The sequence below is a fragment of the Polypterus senegalus genome, chromosome 11 (genome assembly GCF_016835505.1).
Source record: "Polypterus senegalus isolate Bchr_013 chromosome 11, ASM1683550v1, whole genome shotgun sequence".
Taxonomy (NCBI): Eukaryota; Metazoa; Chordata; class Cladistia; order Polypteriformes; family Polypteridae; genus Polypterus; species Polypterus senegalus.
In genome coordinates, this window is record NC_053164.1 from 75,831,389 (window position 1) to 75,847,385 (window position 15,997).

Sequence of the window (15,997 nt, forward strand, 5' to 3'; positions counted from 1 at the left end):
ACTAATCACTAGTCTTCTGCCATAATGCCTTTGGAAGGTATAGCAAAGTTTCTCCTTTTGTAGCTGCCAGAAGTAAACCGCCATTGACTTAATTAGCTCCTTGTTTACTGGTCCAGACTCAGGTGAACAGAAGTGACATCCCACTTTTAACAATTGAAACTACTGGGTTGAATCCACATCTGACACCTGCCAGTTCTCTCAATAAGGCATACCCTTCATTGACTTCTAAAAAAAGACAGAAGAACATGTTCTGAGACATCTGAAGTTCTTGTCTTTTCCTCCATGGCCATGCCTGTGCTTACAACTCAGGCTATACAAGAAGGGGAAGCAAACTGTGACATTAGCACACTCCCAAGCTTTGACCAATATTTCTGAGCAGAATGTGCCGACAAGATGTTCACCTCAAAAAAACGCAAACGTATCCCTCCAGTACTCAACTCAACAAGCTGTTTTGGAGCTGGTTTCCTTATTGAGTCCTATTTACTTCAGCATAGCATGAATCATAACTAATATGAATTCTTTGTCACGTGTCTGAGGATTTTTGTGAGGAAATGAAAAAAAATCGAAAGTGTGCTCCCTTCGACTTTCTCATATACGGAGACAGAGGAAAAGGTCAAAAGAACCCCATCCAGTTGCGCGAAATATCATCTCTCTTTGTTTCTCATAATAACTAATTGATAATATTGTTATGCAATCATTTATCTTTATTTATAATCAAACTTTATATTAAAATTACAGCAGGGAAAATAAGTATTGAACACGTCAACAGTTTTCTCAGTAAATATATTTCTAAGGGGGCTATTGGCATGAAATTTACACCAGATTGTCACACATGTGCAATTAGGAGGCAGTCAAAGAGCCTAAAGGTGAGTGAAACATCGCGAGATAGAGGGTTATCACGTGGTACTTACCTAAATCTCTTTTGGTCAACAGAAAACCTGAAGAAAAATAATTCCTCAACTTCCGGGTTCCAAAATGTGATGACGCCACTTCCGGCCTACCACGATGACGTCACTTCCGGCTCCATCAAATCACCTCACTTCCGTCTCATCATGATGACATTGGTTCCGGTTCCTGTTGCAACATCACTTCCTGCCAACCATTTCCTGTCCCATAATCATTTTTGCTATAAATCCGCCATTTTGGCTGCAGTAAAATGTTCATTGTTTGACTTAAGACTTTGAATCACTTTATTTCTTTATTGTCTGGACGACTATATATGGGGATGGTCCCCAAAACTTTGTTTTGTCTTGTGACGTATTATTTTGGCAAGAATAATCACCACAAGATGTTGGTAACAACCCAAGTAATCGAAACATACAAAGAAATCAAAACAAATAACCCCATATATTATGTGTAATAAAGTGGAATGATACAGGGAACACTTACCTGAAATTTATTTTATACTTAGTAGAAATGTTTTTGTTGGTAATGACAGCTTCAAGACACCTCCTGTATGGAGAAACTAGTCGCATGCATTGCTCAGATCTGAGTTTGGTCAAAACTTCCACACACACTGCCTTCAAATCTTGAAGATTCCGGGGGCCAAGGGGTTATATGTTAATCAGAAGTCAAAATGAAAGTCAAAAGAACTATAAACACACCTAGCACTAGGGTCTGCTTTGAAAATATGTTAACTATGATAAGAATATTGAGATGCAGTTTAATCCATCAAGGTATAACAAGTGTTGTGACTCCTGGCATATTTAAGGTATTACATTCTGTGACGTCAGCAGTGTTACTGATGCGGTTATATGACAATTCAATCAATACCATAACAAAATTAATATTGCCAAAATAAGGGAAAAATAAATTGTGTAAATAGAATCTACATAAAATACACTAAAACATTACTAAAAGATGTCTATATTGCCCCATGCAGGTAATACCCAGCATGCACTTATTTTGCTGATACGGGGCTTCCTCTGTTCTACATTTCTATTTTTTGTGGTTAATATAGAGACCAGTCTCATACAGAGAAGACAGACATTTCTCAAATGCATGTGGCCGAGGGGACACCAATGTCATCTATATCTGGTGCACTGTATTGCATATTGAGCTTAAGCAGTATGACTATCAGATATTGAAAAGTTTGAATTTGAAAAGTGTCCAGTGGGCAATGAAGTGGAAAAAGTACACCCAGTCGCCACTAGGAATACTAAATTTTGTTTCCTCCTTTGTTTCTTTTGTTAAAATGACTTGAAAATATTGAATACCAAAGCACTGGACCAAGAACACCTCTCCTCATTGACATTCAGACTAATATTTTCTGTCATAACTTCTATTGGTATCTCGTACAGTCACTCACTGTCTACAATTGGTGGTTAGGTGCAGATATTGTTTGCAGAAAGGTTAGTTTGACCTGTTTTGATGCTCACAATATTACATAATGTGTTGAATAATGTTAAGCAACAATTGGTGTTCAATGCCACTTACAGCATACCCATAATTATTGAATGGCTATTTAAGAGATTTCCAGTTAATCCAGTGTATAGTAACTACTTCTGCCTCATAATGTCAAGGAATTCAAAGGGATTAGCATGATGAAATGATAAATATATTCTTTTTTAATTTATGAGGCCATAACACTATATAATCTACAATCTTTTCCTCTCTTTAACCTCATATGGACTTTGCCAATATGCTAATAATTTTGACTGGAAGGCAGAACAAAGAACACTAGTCTGTTCCTTGACCCAGATTCACATATTACAGCAGTATGATTATACAACCATTCTTGGTTGTACAGGGCAACTTCCAAGTTTCAAATCTTTTGTGACATGGAGTATGCGGTCAAAAATGGTCCACAGTTTGTTAGGTGCTTCTCCAAGACCACCTGTGCAATAACTTGATTATCTCCTGTGTAGAATTTAAAACTGTAAAAACCCAGTAAAGGCTTGTGACATCTGGTAGGCATCTTAGTCAGTAAGTATAGGCATAACTACTGATGATTACTAGGGGAGTAAATGTAGCATGACTGGGTCTCACATTTGAAGCATTAGGCACAGTATTAATCCCACTTTGGTCATTAATGTTGGACTGCAGTGCCATCCTAACAACTGACCTTTTTTTTTTGTCCATACTAAGATAGCCACTGAAGGAAAGGCCCTTAGAAAGAAAGAAAGAAAGAAATGCAGAAGGTCCTTCTGATGTTGGTGTAAATTAAACAACTATGTCAACTGCTCACATTCCTTCTCAGGAACCCAATACAACATAACATTTTTGAGTAGTGCGGGTACAATGTTTAGGACTTCCCCAGCGAGTACGTCTCTCTCTGAAACATCCTTTAATGAGTTTTTCTGAGAAACAACATTCTAGTCATCTGTTCTTTAGCTATCACCACTGATGATTCCACATGTCTTTGGATGATGTACATCCAGTAGTCAGTTAGTCATAGCGGACACTGAAATCATCTGCAGGCAGAGCAAAATCCTTGACTATAAGTATTATGTGTATTTGAGTCCTGATCTGATTTTTTACAAGGATAGTATAACGGTATATCTCTTACAACATTTTAAATTGATATTGTTCCTCTGCATTAAAAGGGCACTTCAGTGTCCCTGAATTGTTGTAGCAAAATTTTCAAGTCAAACAAAAGCAGACCATAACAGCTCAAACGGCATTTCAGTTCCTGTAAGTTTCTATGAAATTAATGCATGTGAGAAAGCTGATAGCATCGGATAGCAGAAAGTGAGGCTACCCTAAAATTAAGTTTAAATGCACCATAACAACACTAAAACATCTTGACAGTAGAGAGGAAATATCAAAAAGTACAAAGTACCAGGTACTATAAATAAACCATTGCTAAATACATAACCATATAGGATTTATATATATATATATAAAGTATATATATATATATATATATATATATACTGTATATATACACACACTTACAAAAAAGGTAGAATCATGCAATATGATGGTATAACTTGCCTGAGATAACAAAAATCTGCTACTGGTTTTCTTATCCAGGTTTTCAGCATAATTTTCCTGATCCCTCTAAGAAATGGCTCTTGCCCTGTGGTTTACTTGACAAATACAAAACCAGAACATTATTTTCTGATTGTTTTGTGTTTTATTTAAGGTTGCATAATTTATTGCTGTCTGTGGCCAAGGGGGAATAAACATTTTAAAAGGAAACGTGGTGTGGTACACTACTGTAACATAAAATGAAAAATAATGAAATACTACATAAATATTACTCAAGTAAATCTGGATTGATGTCATCTGTAAAAGGTTCAGTCTTATTTAACATCTTTCCTATATGACAAATACATTGTGACATTTTTCAGGTAAGGAAAATGGACGTTTCGATGTGAGGTAGTTATATTCGCTAACCCTGAGAGTGGTAACGTTCTGCATGTTGATCTGCACATGCAAGTAAGAATTTCATCGTACTCTGTACTTGTTACAGTAATGACCCTAAAAACTTAGGGTCAACTACCCAACATATCACCATGTATAAATGCAATGGAAAACACAATTAGAGAAGAATTAGACACAATATAGCAAATCAGTTGTCCTGTCTTTAAGAGGCTTCTGAATTACTGAAAAATATGACTTTTCAAGGGACCCAAAATCTTTACTACAGCACCTAGGTTCATCTGTCAAAACTCATTTGGTTTTATATTCATGAGGGCCATTTGACCTTTGGGTCTGTTCAGGGATCCATGTATACCAACAGAGCTTGAGTCTAAATTTGAATAAAAGCTTTAAAGCATATCAAACTGTTGACTTTGAGGCAGCAAAGTTCCCAGTTTTACAAACCATGTTGTATACATTTCAGAAGCATGTTTATGACAACAAACAAAGCTTAAAAATAATTTATTTGACAATATATTTCCTAACAGAAGGATATTCACTGTCTCAGAAGTATGCTTATGACAACAAAGCAAAGTTAAAAATAATTTATTTGACATTCTATTTCCTAACAGAAGGATGTTGGTTGTCTTCTCTATTACCAACAGCATTTGTGTGTGGAGTTTTCAATATAAATAACATTACACTTGATGGAGACAACAGAGCTGGGTGGAAGTCATGATCAGAAATCTTGAATAGTCCAAAAATAAAAGGGCAATCTCTGGCCACCTCACAAAAAATAGTAATAGAGATAAAACATTAATGAATTTAAATGCATATATCCGGAACATCAAAGCAAAAATGGTGTACCTACATTTCCCGTTTAATTTTATTTCTTGTTTAAATTTGCATTTATTTGTAAATTTTCTGAATTTGTTTTAGGGAATGTCCTGAATTAAATTTTATTCTTATTCTGAACTTTTGGTTTCATTTGGGTTTCAAAAATTAATGTTATTTCTTGTTTGCTTATGTGCTGGATTATTTTTTTTTTATTATAGAGAATTTGTGTTGTCTACTTTTATTATTTGGACATAGTTAAAATTTCACTTTGCTTGTTACCGTATTTTGTTTATGCAACATGCAGTTAGTTACAAATCACATGGCCATGAGCGTCGCTTCAATGACATATATTGTTCAGCTATACATTCGCTGGCCCCACAATGTAGCTTTTTCCTTCAGTGGATAAATTCTTTAATAATAATAATAATAATAATAATAATACATTTTATTTATATAGCGCCTTCCCCATGCTCAAGGCACTTACAGAATATAAGAAAGAATGGCACTTAGACTAGATGCAAAGTGTATCTAGTGTAGTTAGTATGTTTTTTAAGTAAGCCTAGTGTTGGGTTTAATTTTGGTTTCGACTTCCTTCTGTACCTGACTTCTCTTTCGATTTAGCCTCATGTTTTGTTTACTGGTTACAACACTCTTTACAGTTCTGACCTTTGCCTGTTCCTCATTATGAGCCTGTCTGATGTGAAATCTGGTCTCTTTGCATCTAACAATAATTTGTCTCAGCCTTTACTGAAGGATCCTGAGTGACCATGAGATGTTTGATTTTTTTTACAAAGTTCAATTCTCTCAGGGAAAAGGTGATTGCTATTAGTGAACAAATGAAGGGTCTTGCTGCCACAGTTCTGCATACTCACAAAGAAGCCATCAAAAATGTTAATATGGCTGAAACACACCATACTCTTCCTGAGTGCTATGCTGGGGAACCAAAGAAGTTTTCAAGGTTAATTAATCAGTGTGACATTGCATTTACAGTAACTTCTAACCTTGGACTTATGCAAATAAAGGACTAAGGTTTCTTAAAATATTTCTTTAAGAATAGATATGCCTGTTGAATGCGTGTCCTCTTTATACATTAAAAAACATCCCCCAGTAGAACTCTGTGACTTGGCAATGCTAAACTCACCCAATGATTAGTGGGTATCCTGTTCAGGTATTCTTGTTGCCTTCAGTTCAATGCCTGTTGGGATAGGTTCAACTTTCCTTGCCACCCTGCTCTAAATAAGTAGCTTTAGAATGTGGATCAAGTGAAAATAAATACAGTAATAACTATCATCAAACTAAATGTATAACCTTAGCTTTAATGAAGTGATCTACCAGTGTCAATACCACTGGGGTTAATGGGAAATGTGCAGTACAATGATGAGGACATCTGAACTTCTTTCCCAAATTGTAGGGTCCCACAAAAATGTAATATTAAGTTTGTTTCTGAGATACTTGGTAAAATTTAATTAATATGTCAGAAAGTCAAAAGTATGAATCAATACACAGCAACATTCTCCATTTGAAAGTGAATCTGTTCACTAAGTTATAAGACTTCACATTTTAATTCAATTACTTAATGCAGCTTAACTTAAAAATGTGAGTGTCTGAGGCAAATGCCAGCATGTCATAATAAAAAAAATACCAAAAGTATCCTTTAGGCATTTAAACATGATTATATTTGGAGGCAGTGAAAAATGAGATGATTAGTGAATTAATGGTTATTCCTGCTTTCTCATGCTCCCATAGATTTGGGTTTGATTTCCAGATTAAACAGTTTCTGTGTCAATACATACACTGTATTTCTCTGGCTGACTCAGTTTTCATCCACATTTTAAATATACAACTGTTAGGCTATCTGATAACTTGCCCCCGATAGCGATATGCTGGAGCCGCTTTAATTTATTATATTTTATACTGTTTTGTTCCAATGAAGAATTTGATTCTGACAGTTCAGTTTTCCTGAATGAATTATTTGAAGACTTTGAAATGCTTTTCCTCATGCCATTTTGTTTTTTCCTTAAATGCCACCATTTTGTGGCTTCGTTGAGGGGATGCAGTGACCCATTGTTAGGAGGTGTGGATTTGTGGGTGTCAAACAGTGATGTATTTGCTGAATCGATATTAAGGTCAGTGCTTAATATTTCCTGGTTATCCAAGTTTATGAAAAAAAAACATCAGTCATTTTTGGCTATTTTTTTTCCCTTTGTTGTCACACACGTGCACTTGGTAGGCAGTCAAAGGGCTTAACCAGGTGTGAAATGGTGAGTCAGGGGTTGACGCTGTTCTCCTTCCTCTGCAGAACACCAGATGACAAGAAGACCTAAGCCTTAACCAGCTTCCTCATCCTCTCTAGACCACATCCTTCTCCTGACCTCACTTCGACCTCTTATTCCTGGACCCACCTCTTGCTCTCCACTGCCTATAAAAACCCAACCTCTTGTCTCAGTCCTGTTTTGGATACAGTCTCTCGTGACTACTGCATTCCTGCAATATATGGGAGTGGAATCCCAAACCTTTTTTTCATTTTGTTTGCTTGTATTTACACTGTTTATTGCTCTTGCTTATAGCAGAATCTAAGTAGACTCCACTCAGTGTGTTTATTTTTTTTTCTTGATTGTTACTTCCCACAGAATAGATAATAATTTTATGTTCGAATACAAGAAAGACCACAACATGATGTCTGTTTAAAAGTTTTTGAAGTTTCTTGCAGTAGGTATACTCAGAGTCTAATAATTTTAAAGAGTGTTTTGATATTTCCTTTCCTGAAAAAAACATTGACAAGTTTGAATTTAACAACGTGTTTTGTAATGTTTCTTTTCAGTAGCATTTTAACAACTGCCTTTTACACCCACTATGACATTCCACCCTTTTTTATCCTTCATATTTATTCATAAGTGTACACTTTTTAACCAAATATTTGATGAAGGCTCAATACCTGGAATAGTGCCCCTCTACAAATTTTATTTCTCAAACTGAAATGAACTTTAATCTGTTTTTTGTTTTTTTTTTATTTTTGAATTGCACACATATTCAGCCCAACGTGAACTCCTTTAAATTGTGCCTGTGTACTGCTTTGGGTCAATGCTGATGATTCAGACAGTCTCTCACACCAAGGAACAGAATGAAAAGATTTTTAAAAAACCTATCAGAAGTTCACTTTTATATAGAACTAGCAGGAGTATTGTCCAGGAATCTATAACCAGTGACTTTCCAAAATGAAGGAAACAGAATATAGAAATAGAACAAACAGTTTTCTGATTCACATTTTATTGTAATAGGTAATATAAGTGCTCATTTGAGAGCCTTTGGATACACTATATGTTTTGTTTTCCTTTGTGGTGAGAAAATGAACAAATTCTGAGGATTGGCCACTCTAGAACATGCTACGTAGAGTTGTCCATGTGAAAAGCATGGATTTTCAAAATTCATGCCTGCAACTTGTAGTGATTGACCTTGAGCCTTATTAACTGACATAGCAAAAGCCAAACGAACAGGAAATTGGAGCAGTTTGAAATCAAAGGGTAAATCATTCGGAATCAGCGGTATTCTTGGTGTGAAAACATCTGTATGTCTTGCGCAACGTGTCAGGATAGTTGCTTTAATAATATTTGGATAGAGAGTCTTGACATAAAGGTTAGTGGTATTAGACATTAAGGAGCGCCTCTGTTGAACTGTGCTGCTATGTAATGGATGTTGGCGATGGTAACTACAGAGAGAAGTGACATACAACCGCTGCTGTGTGTGTGGAAAATGGTGGGGGAAGGATGCTGTCTTTTTAAGGCGAGTCTCTGTTCAAACGTGTTGCCATATAATGGACGTTGGTGAATGAAATACAGCACTATCAGTGCGTGTGGGAGTATGACTCACGGAAATGCGGGTGTGTCAGCCAGTCACGCGCACTGGGTCGTTCACGTTTTACATCGATACGGCAGACGCACAGGGACCAAAGCTGGCGCTAGATGGCGCCGCGGTGAAGTTCTGTTGCAACGTGCAGCCATCTTAAGTATGGGGACGTGTGCGGAATGTTGTGTCCGTGAAAAGGTGTCCTGCAGTTCACCACGAACATTTTTCTGAACTAACCATACCCAATGACCTTCTCCTGGTCACAAAGAAGCCCCATGCCCAGTTTGGTGCTGATCGGACGGCCAGTGCAAATTTGTATGGCGGACAAACAAACATTCATCGACTCTGCTTTATATATTAGATTCTCTAGAATACACCTCATACTAAGATGGCTGAGCATTTCTTATTTTAACAGAACAGGCTGGCAGAAGTTTAAGTATGGTGAGATCACAGAGCATACATTTAAAGAACAGCTTATTTTTTTGTAAGTGAGAAGATCTTAATTGTTGCCTGTTATAGCTCCAACGTTCAGTAAAGCAAAGCCAGTGAAGGAAATTTAGGATTTATTTATTCTTTTTGGTTTTTCTTTTAATACATATCAAATAGGCATTTAACTTTACAATTATGTGTCATTTGTCACTTTAGTTTCACTAATTAGTATTAATTGATTTGCATTGCTGGCACATGTTTAGTGTGTAAATTGGTTGTCTATGTTGTCTAGTTAGCTCATTACGAAAAGTCTGGTATTTGTAGTGGCTTTAGTTCATTCTAAAAGAGAAAATATGACATCTCACAGCAATGGATTGCGGCCACATAGAGCAACGGGAATAATGAAATTAAAGATCAAAGCCAGCTGAGAAAGCATACTTCTTCATGTAAAGAGTCCAGAATTAGCAACTGGGTGATACCTTCTGCCATAGTTTTTTTTTTTTAAATTAATTTAAAAGTTTGAGTTTGTGGCATGAGGTCTTCAGGATTATATTTGTAAGTACTAATATTTTGCACATTTTTCATTATTATTGCAATTATCATCACTGAATTTAAAATGCCAGGAATCTTACATATATGTATGCTTCATCAGCATCTACTTGTTGACCTGGAGAAAGATCATTCTCAGTGATCCCTGGCTTAAACCATATATACTATTGGTAAAAAGTTTAGAACATCTGCTGTTTTCCTTTTTTTTTTTTTTTAATTTAAGCAGTTCAATTCTAGTGGGCAACTTGAAATGGCACAAAGATAAGTGGTAAAAAAGGTTTAATCCTATTATTTTCAGTTTTTGGTAACCTGTGTCATTTTGTATAATAGTATAATGTAACAAATTACATATTTTGAGTTTTTGGAAACCTATGTTTTATTTTAACCTCTGTCAGTTTACCTCTTACCTTTATACCATTTTGGATTGTTACTGGTCATGAACTGGACGTGACGTTTCAATGAAAATTGAAAAAAGGGGGTGTTCTAAAACTTTTCACCAGAAGTGTATGTCTATGCCATTGGTTATTCCAACTTCTCAGAAATTTTAAAATGTGGCTACATTTTGGCCTTTTTGAAATGATCAAAGAATCATGGGAGACTTACAACTGTGCTTTAGATGGCCATTAGTTGTGTATGATTGTTACTGCTACCTGGAACATTTTGTTGGTTATTGTTGTTAAATTCACTTTTCTAAATGTTGTTATATTTTGATATTCTTAATATGATGTCATCACAGCAGCATTTTGGATTTATTCTTGGCCGTTTATCATTTAGTGGATTGGTAGTCACATGAATCGAGGTAATGTTTTAATTGTTGCAACTTTCTGAAATACCTTTGTGATAACAGAATCGTTCATGTGCGTTGATAAATTATAAAATCAAATGCTTGTTAATAAAAATTTTATAACAAAAAAAAATTGAATGCTTCAAAATAGTAAAATAGAGAAATTAGTTTTAGACTGGAGAAATCTTTGACATTGTTATTTCACTTAATGACTTTTACCAAAGTTTTTAGTGACTCTTTTTTCTTCCTGTCATCTGAGTCTTTCCACATATGTCTGTGTAGTGCTTGCATTTCCCTGACTTTTACTGTGCCTTTCTGGATGAGTATCTCAACTCACCCGGACCACCAGCTTTATAATACACAGGGCATGCCAGGTTTGGAAACAGACCCCTGTTTTCTTGTTATATATATTTTTTTCACACTGCTTTAAAAGGCCATTTGGTTATTTAAATTTTTGTATGGTAAATTCCATTCACTGATGCTAATGTAGACATACTAGTTTTACAGCCACTCATTGCAGATATTTGCAGACTCATTAGAAACACACTACTTGTAGCAAATTAATGTAGTTGTGATATCAGTACAGCTCAGCTTTTTTCTAACTCCACAAACAGGACCAAATCACTTTTTCTCATTTGTAAAATGTCTGCTCTAGAGGAAAAGGGCTACTAGAAATGGGCTCTGCTTCTATTGTGTAATAGAGATGTTCTTTTCTCCCCCTTAACTAATTGCAAAATATCTTGGTGGCATCCCAACAACATGCCATCAGTACAGGAAGTGTGCAGTGACACTATGGACATCTGGATGTTTCGTATACTACAAAAATGAATGAAAGGCCACCAGAGGAAAATTTCAAGAGGAACTGTTTATATTGATCAAATGTTGTTAGTTTTTAAGATAACTGTAGATATTTGTCTAGTTATTATTTTAATTGCAAGTTTTACTGAATTTTCCTACCCATTTTCTGTAAAAGCAACTGAGAATTTGATAACGCTCATAAACAATGCAGTCTAGTGTTAGTGTGTTTGAAACTTAAAGATTTAAACAAAAGGCTTGATTTGAGGCAGGTAAAGGGTGTTATAGAAAGCAATGTGAGTACAGGCTGTCCCGCTGATAAGTGTTTTGTAGCTCTACTCTCCCAGGGATTTCCTTTGCCAGATGACACTGACACATGGAGAGCCGACTTATTCTCTACATAAAGTACTGCATGCAAATGACATCTCCTTTTAACAGTGAAGCTTACTAAATGCTCCAGCATATTGCACATCCATCCTTAAAAACCTGTGAACAGCCTGCTGCATTGCAGTAAGAACATAGCAACCAAGTCTCCTGCTGATTTTAAACACGGCAAGCCAAAATTGGAAGTGTTTACAATATTTATTGTATGAGGGTAGCACAGCAATGAACTTTTCAGAAACTGAGAATGAAAAAGAGAGAGAAGGCTTAAAAATGTAATTTGCAATTGGAAATTAAAACACAAAGACACATTAAATCATATGTAAATTTCTAAATACTGTAGCCCAACCCCTCAACATGGACTGCAAATAATGTCTTTCATATTATGGTAAAATAGCTTTTAATCTAAAACAGAGGTTGTTAAGAATATTTGATCCAGTTCATACTACTAGTATAGCACTCAAGGTCAGATGAAACAATAAGCAACAGTTTATAAACTATGTACTGCAAAGGGATATGTAAATACTGTCCTGAATATTTTTTTTGATAATGGGATTGAAGCATGGGAGAACCTTCATACTTTCCTTTTAAAATTCAGCCCGAGACTGTTAAGAGTCCTGTCTTCTTGGCTGCCTGATGGCATGATGACTTAACTTGGGCTGCTTAGTCAGTTCTTCTCTAATCCTGTCTATTTGCTAAAAGCAAATGCTATTGAATCCCCTGTAGCTTGCCAAGGAAAAGAATTATGCATACCAACATGGGAAATGCCACTTTGTTAGGAGACTATTAGACTGAGTCCCAAATGTGTTCTTTTATCATTTTATGCTAAAAGACCTGCAGGGCAGTATTGCATAGACTGCATATTCCAGAAAGAGAAGGCATGCAAGAGAAGCAAGAGGGGATTGTGGGTGGGGGGTTTGGGGTTAGGCTTCGAGTATATAAAGCCCAGTGTGGTAAAAGTAAATCAGAGAAAACCATGAAAAAAAATGGGCAGACAGAAATAAAAAAAAAATTTCATCGTGCCTCAGGACTTTGATTTAAACCACCCAGTCCCTCCCTCTTCATACTACAAATGATTAGGTAGTTTACGTCTATTTTATAATCTTTATGACAGAAAACAACCATGAACAAGACACTCAACTGGAACACCTAGATAAAGCCCATGTGGTTGTTGGGAATACATGTGAAATTTACAATAAGTTTCAAGAATAAAACCCAGATAAGCAGAGCTGTAAGATAGTATGTCTAACCACTGACCCACCAATCTATTGTAACATAAAGTAATCTTCTTTCCACTTTCTTTTGAGGGAGGGAAATTTCAATTCATTCAAATATCAATACAAGATATTAAAGTAATACATTTAAAAGCTTTATATAAAAAATGGAAGTAGGTTGTGTACATCCAGGTCTGTGGGAACAACCAGACCATCCATATTTTTCCAGTCCAATGGGGTAAGAGATTTGGACGTCATTAGGGCCTTTAACATTTAGTCAGCAGTTCCAGAACTCTGGTCCTAGCACCTGGGGACTGGCCTTTTAATAGTTTCAGTTACCTGTTGTAGGCCTGAAGCCTCTAATGTCCTGTAGTTCACAGCCCTAACCCTGTTTAACAATCCAGTGAAACCCCTAGGTTGAGCTCTGCCCCAGCCTAAACCCATGAGAGCAGAAAAATGAAGGAATCTCGGCTAAATTAATATTTTAAAAGTTTTATATGAGCACAAGAAAATCCTAATAACAAAACATTAAATGAGAGTAATTCAAAATATAACAAGCTAACATATTACTTACTAAGCATAAAAACTTTATAATATAGTTCAAATAGAAAAGAAACAGAATGGTCTTATAATAATTTAATAGAACTGAATTAGACTCTACCCTTCTTTTCTGTTTTCATAATGTAATGTCTACCTAAATCAGTTTTACTGTCTAATTTATTTTGAATTTCTTTGGTGCAACTTTCTTCTAGTATGCCTTTTTGCCTTAAAAGCACATTCTGTTCTGGGTCATTCTGTAACTATCTTCAGGACTTCCCTTTTTCTCCTTGATCTTATTATGTACTAGCCCCTCATGGCTCTGTCCACGTAGCAGTGAAACAGGACAAACTTTAAAAATAAAAAAACAAACAAGTGTCACTAACTAAGCAGAGGCAAGGTACACTCCAAAACGTGGACTGAGGTAGGCTGGCGTGTGAGTGAGGAGGACCTCGCCCGGCTCCCCATTTTTGACATCTGTCTTGGATTAACGTGAATAAATTGCTCCTGCAAGCGGACTATGATACCTAGTGCTCTGACAGAAGTTGCAAAATCAACCAGAATGTTCAAGCAAATTATAGAAAAAAAACCAATCTAAATCTTTTAAGTAGTTCTGTCATGAAAAGTAGATAAGCATACAGACAGACAGACATTGGATTTTATATATATATATAGAGATGAATGCCAGACAGGTGCAAGTACCGGATATTCTAAGGGGTCTTTTGAGAATGTTATGGATACTCCTGACTGAGAGAGGGTGCACATGCTGACTCGTTCCCTCTTTTCATCTGTAGACGTGACAAAGAAACACCGAAAGAGCACTGACATCACTTCCTGTTCAAACCCAGAACCCCCATCTCTTCTGCGTCTATCGGTATCTATAGACATGACAACATGAATGTGGATGTTCACTTGAGAACCTATCTCTGTAAGGGATGCTACTTCTCAGTAGAACTGCTTATATTCATTGATGGGTCCTAACATATTATTCTGACCTATTCGATATAACTTGATATTTTTAGAGGCTTCCCAAGCTTTTATCTTATCCTGTTGTCTGGTTTTACAAATAAAAAAATACATAAAAAGCTTGTTAACCTTTATGATTAGAGTTTTTAATTATGTTTCCTTATTTCTTTTCCTAATTTTACTTCAGCCAAAAGCTTTAAGACTATAGTTTAATTGTTTTAAAAAGCATACATATTTATTATCTTAATATATAATTCAGAGCAGAGAGCTTCAGTTGTAATATACTTTAGTTCAAAGGTCACTTAAGCTAGAGCCCACAAATGTGGAACATATTCCTGTGGTTTTGGGTACTTGCTCCAAACATTAATAGATTTCTTTTTCAATTGACAGCCCACCGTTTCTTTCCTAATCTCAATTATGTAAATGAACTGTTAAAAGTCCATATGTTAATCTTTGTTCTTTAAGCCTTGACTATCACTGCTCCATTTCAGAGCCAAGTCAATTCCTAGGCTGAGCTTTTTCTAGGAAGCCAAAGAGGATTGTTTTCTTAAGAAGGTGGTCATCATGATGCTGAATAGTGGTTCTTATTTGGAAGCCTCTGTGAAATAACCAGCACATCTTAAATGTGGTAGTTTCATTAAATTGTGTTCTTCTATTACTATAAGTATGTTTGATTTATTATTTTATTAAAGCGTTCAAAATCAAAAAATGGAACAATCATATCATAGAATCCTTAGATTTGTTTGATATCTAGCAGCAAGATTAATAAATGATGCATAATTAAAAAAATGAAAACATAACAAAGCATAGATCCAGTACACATACTCCCCAAAGTGGATAATCACCAAATATATGTTGCACTTAGGATGCATCCATGGAGAAGTTCAATGCCCATATTGCATACACTTGACTTAATTCCAAGGATGTCAACACATCTGTTGTCCAACAAATACGGGGGCCCAATAAAATGTAACAGAGGCCCAAGAACATAATAACATAGAAGCACTTCCTATAACATTATCATGGTGTAAAAAATAATAAGTGTTATTTTTCCAGACCACAAAACACATGCAGACAGGATTGGAAAACTCCTACAAATTCTTAAATATCTGTGCTGGGACAAACAGTTGGTCTACTGTTAGATTGGAATTGCTCCTGCTGGATCAGGGGACAAAATAGTAGAATGTTTGTACTGGTGCTCCAGCATTGGTTCAAAATGAGTGACTGCAGCACAGTCTGCCAGTCCTGAGGCACTGTCTCTGCATTCAATGCCTCCATACAAAGCCATAACAAAGCTACGGTACATAACCAATGCCATTAGTCAGGTCCCCTTCACCTCTGTCCCTTTTACCTCTAC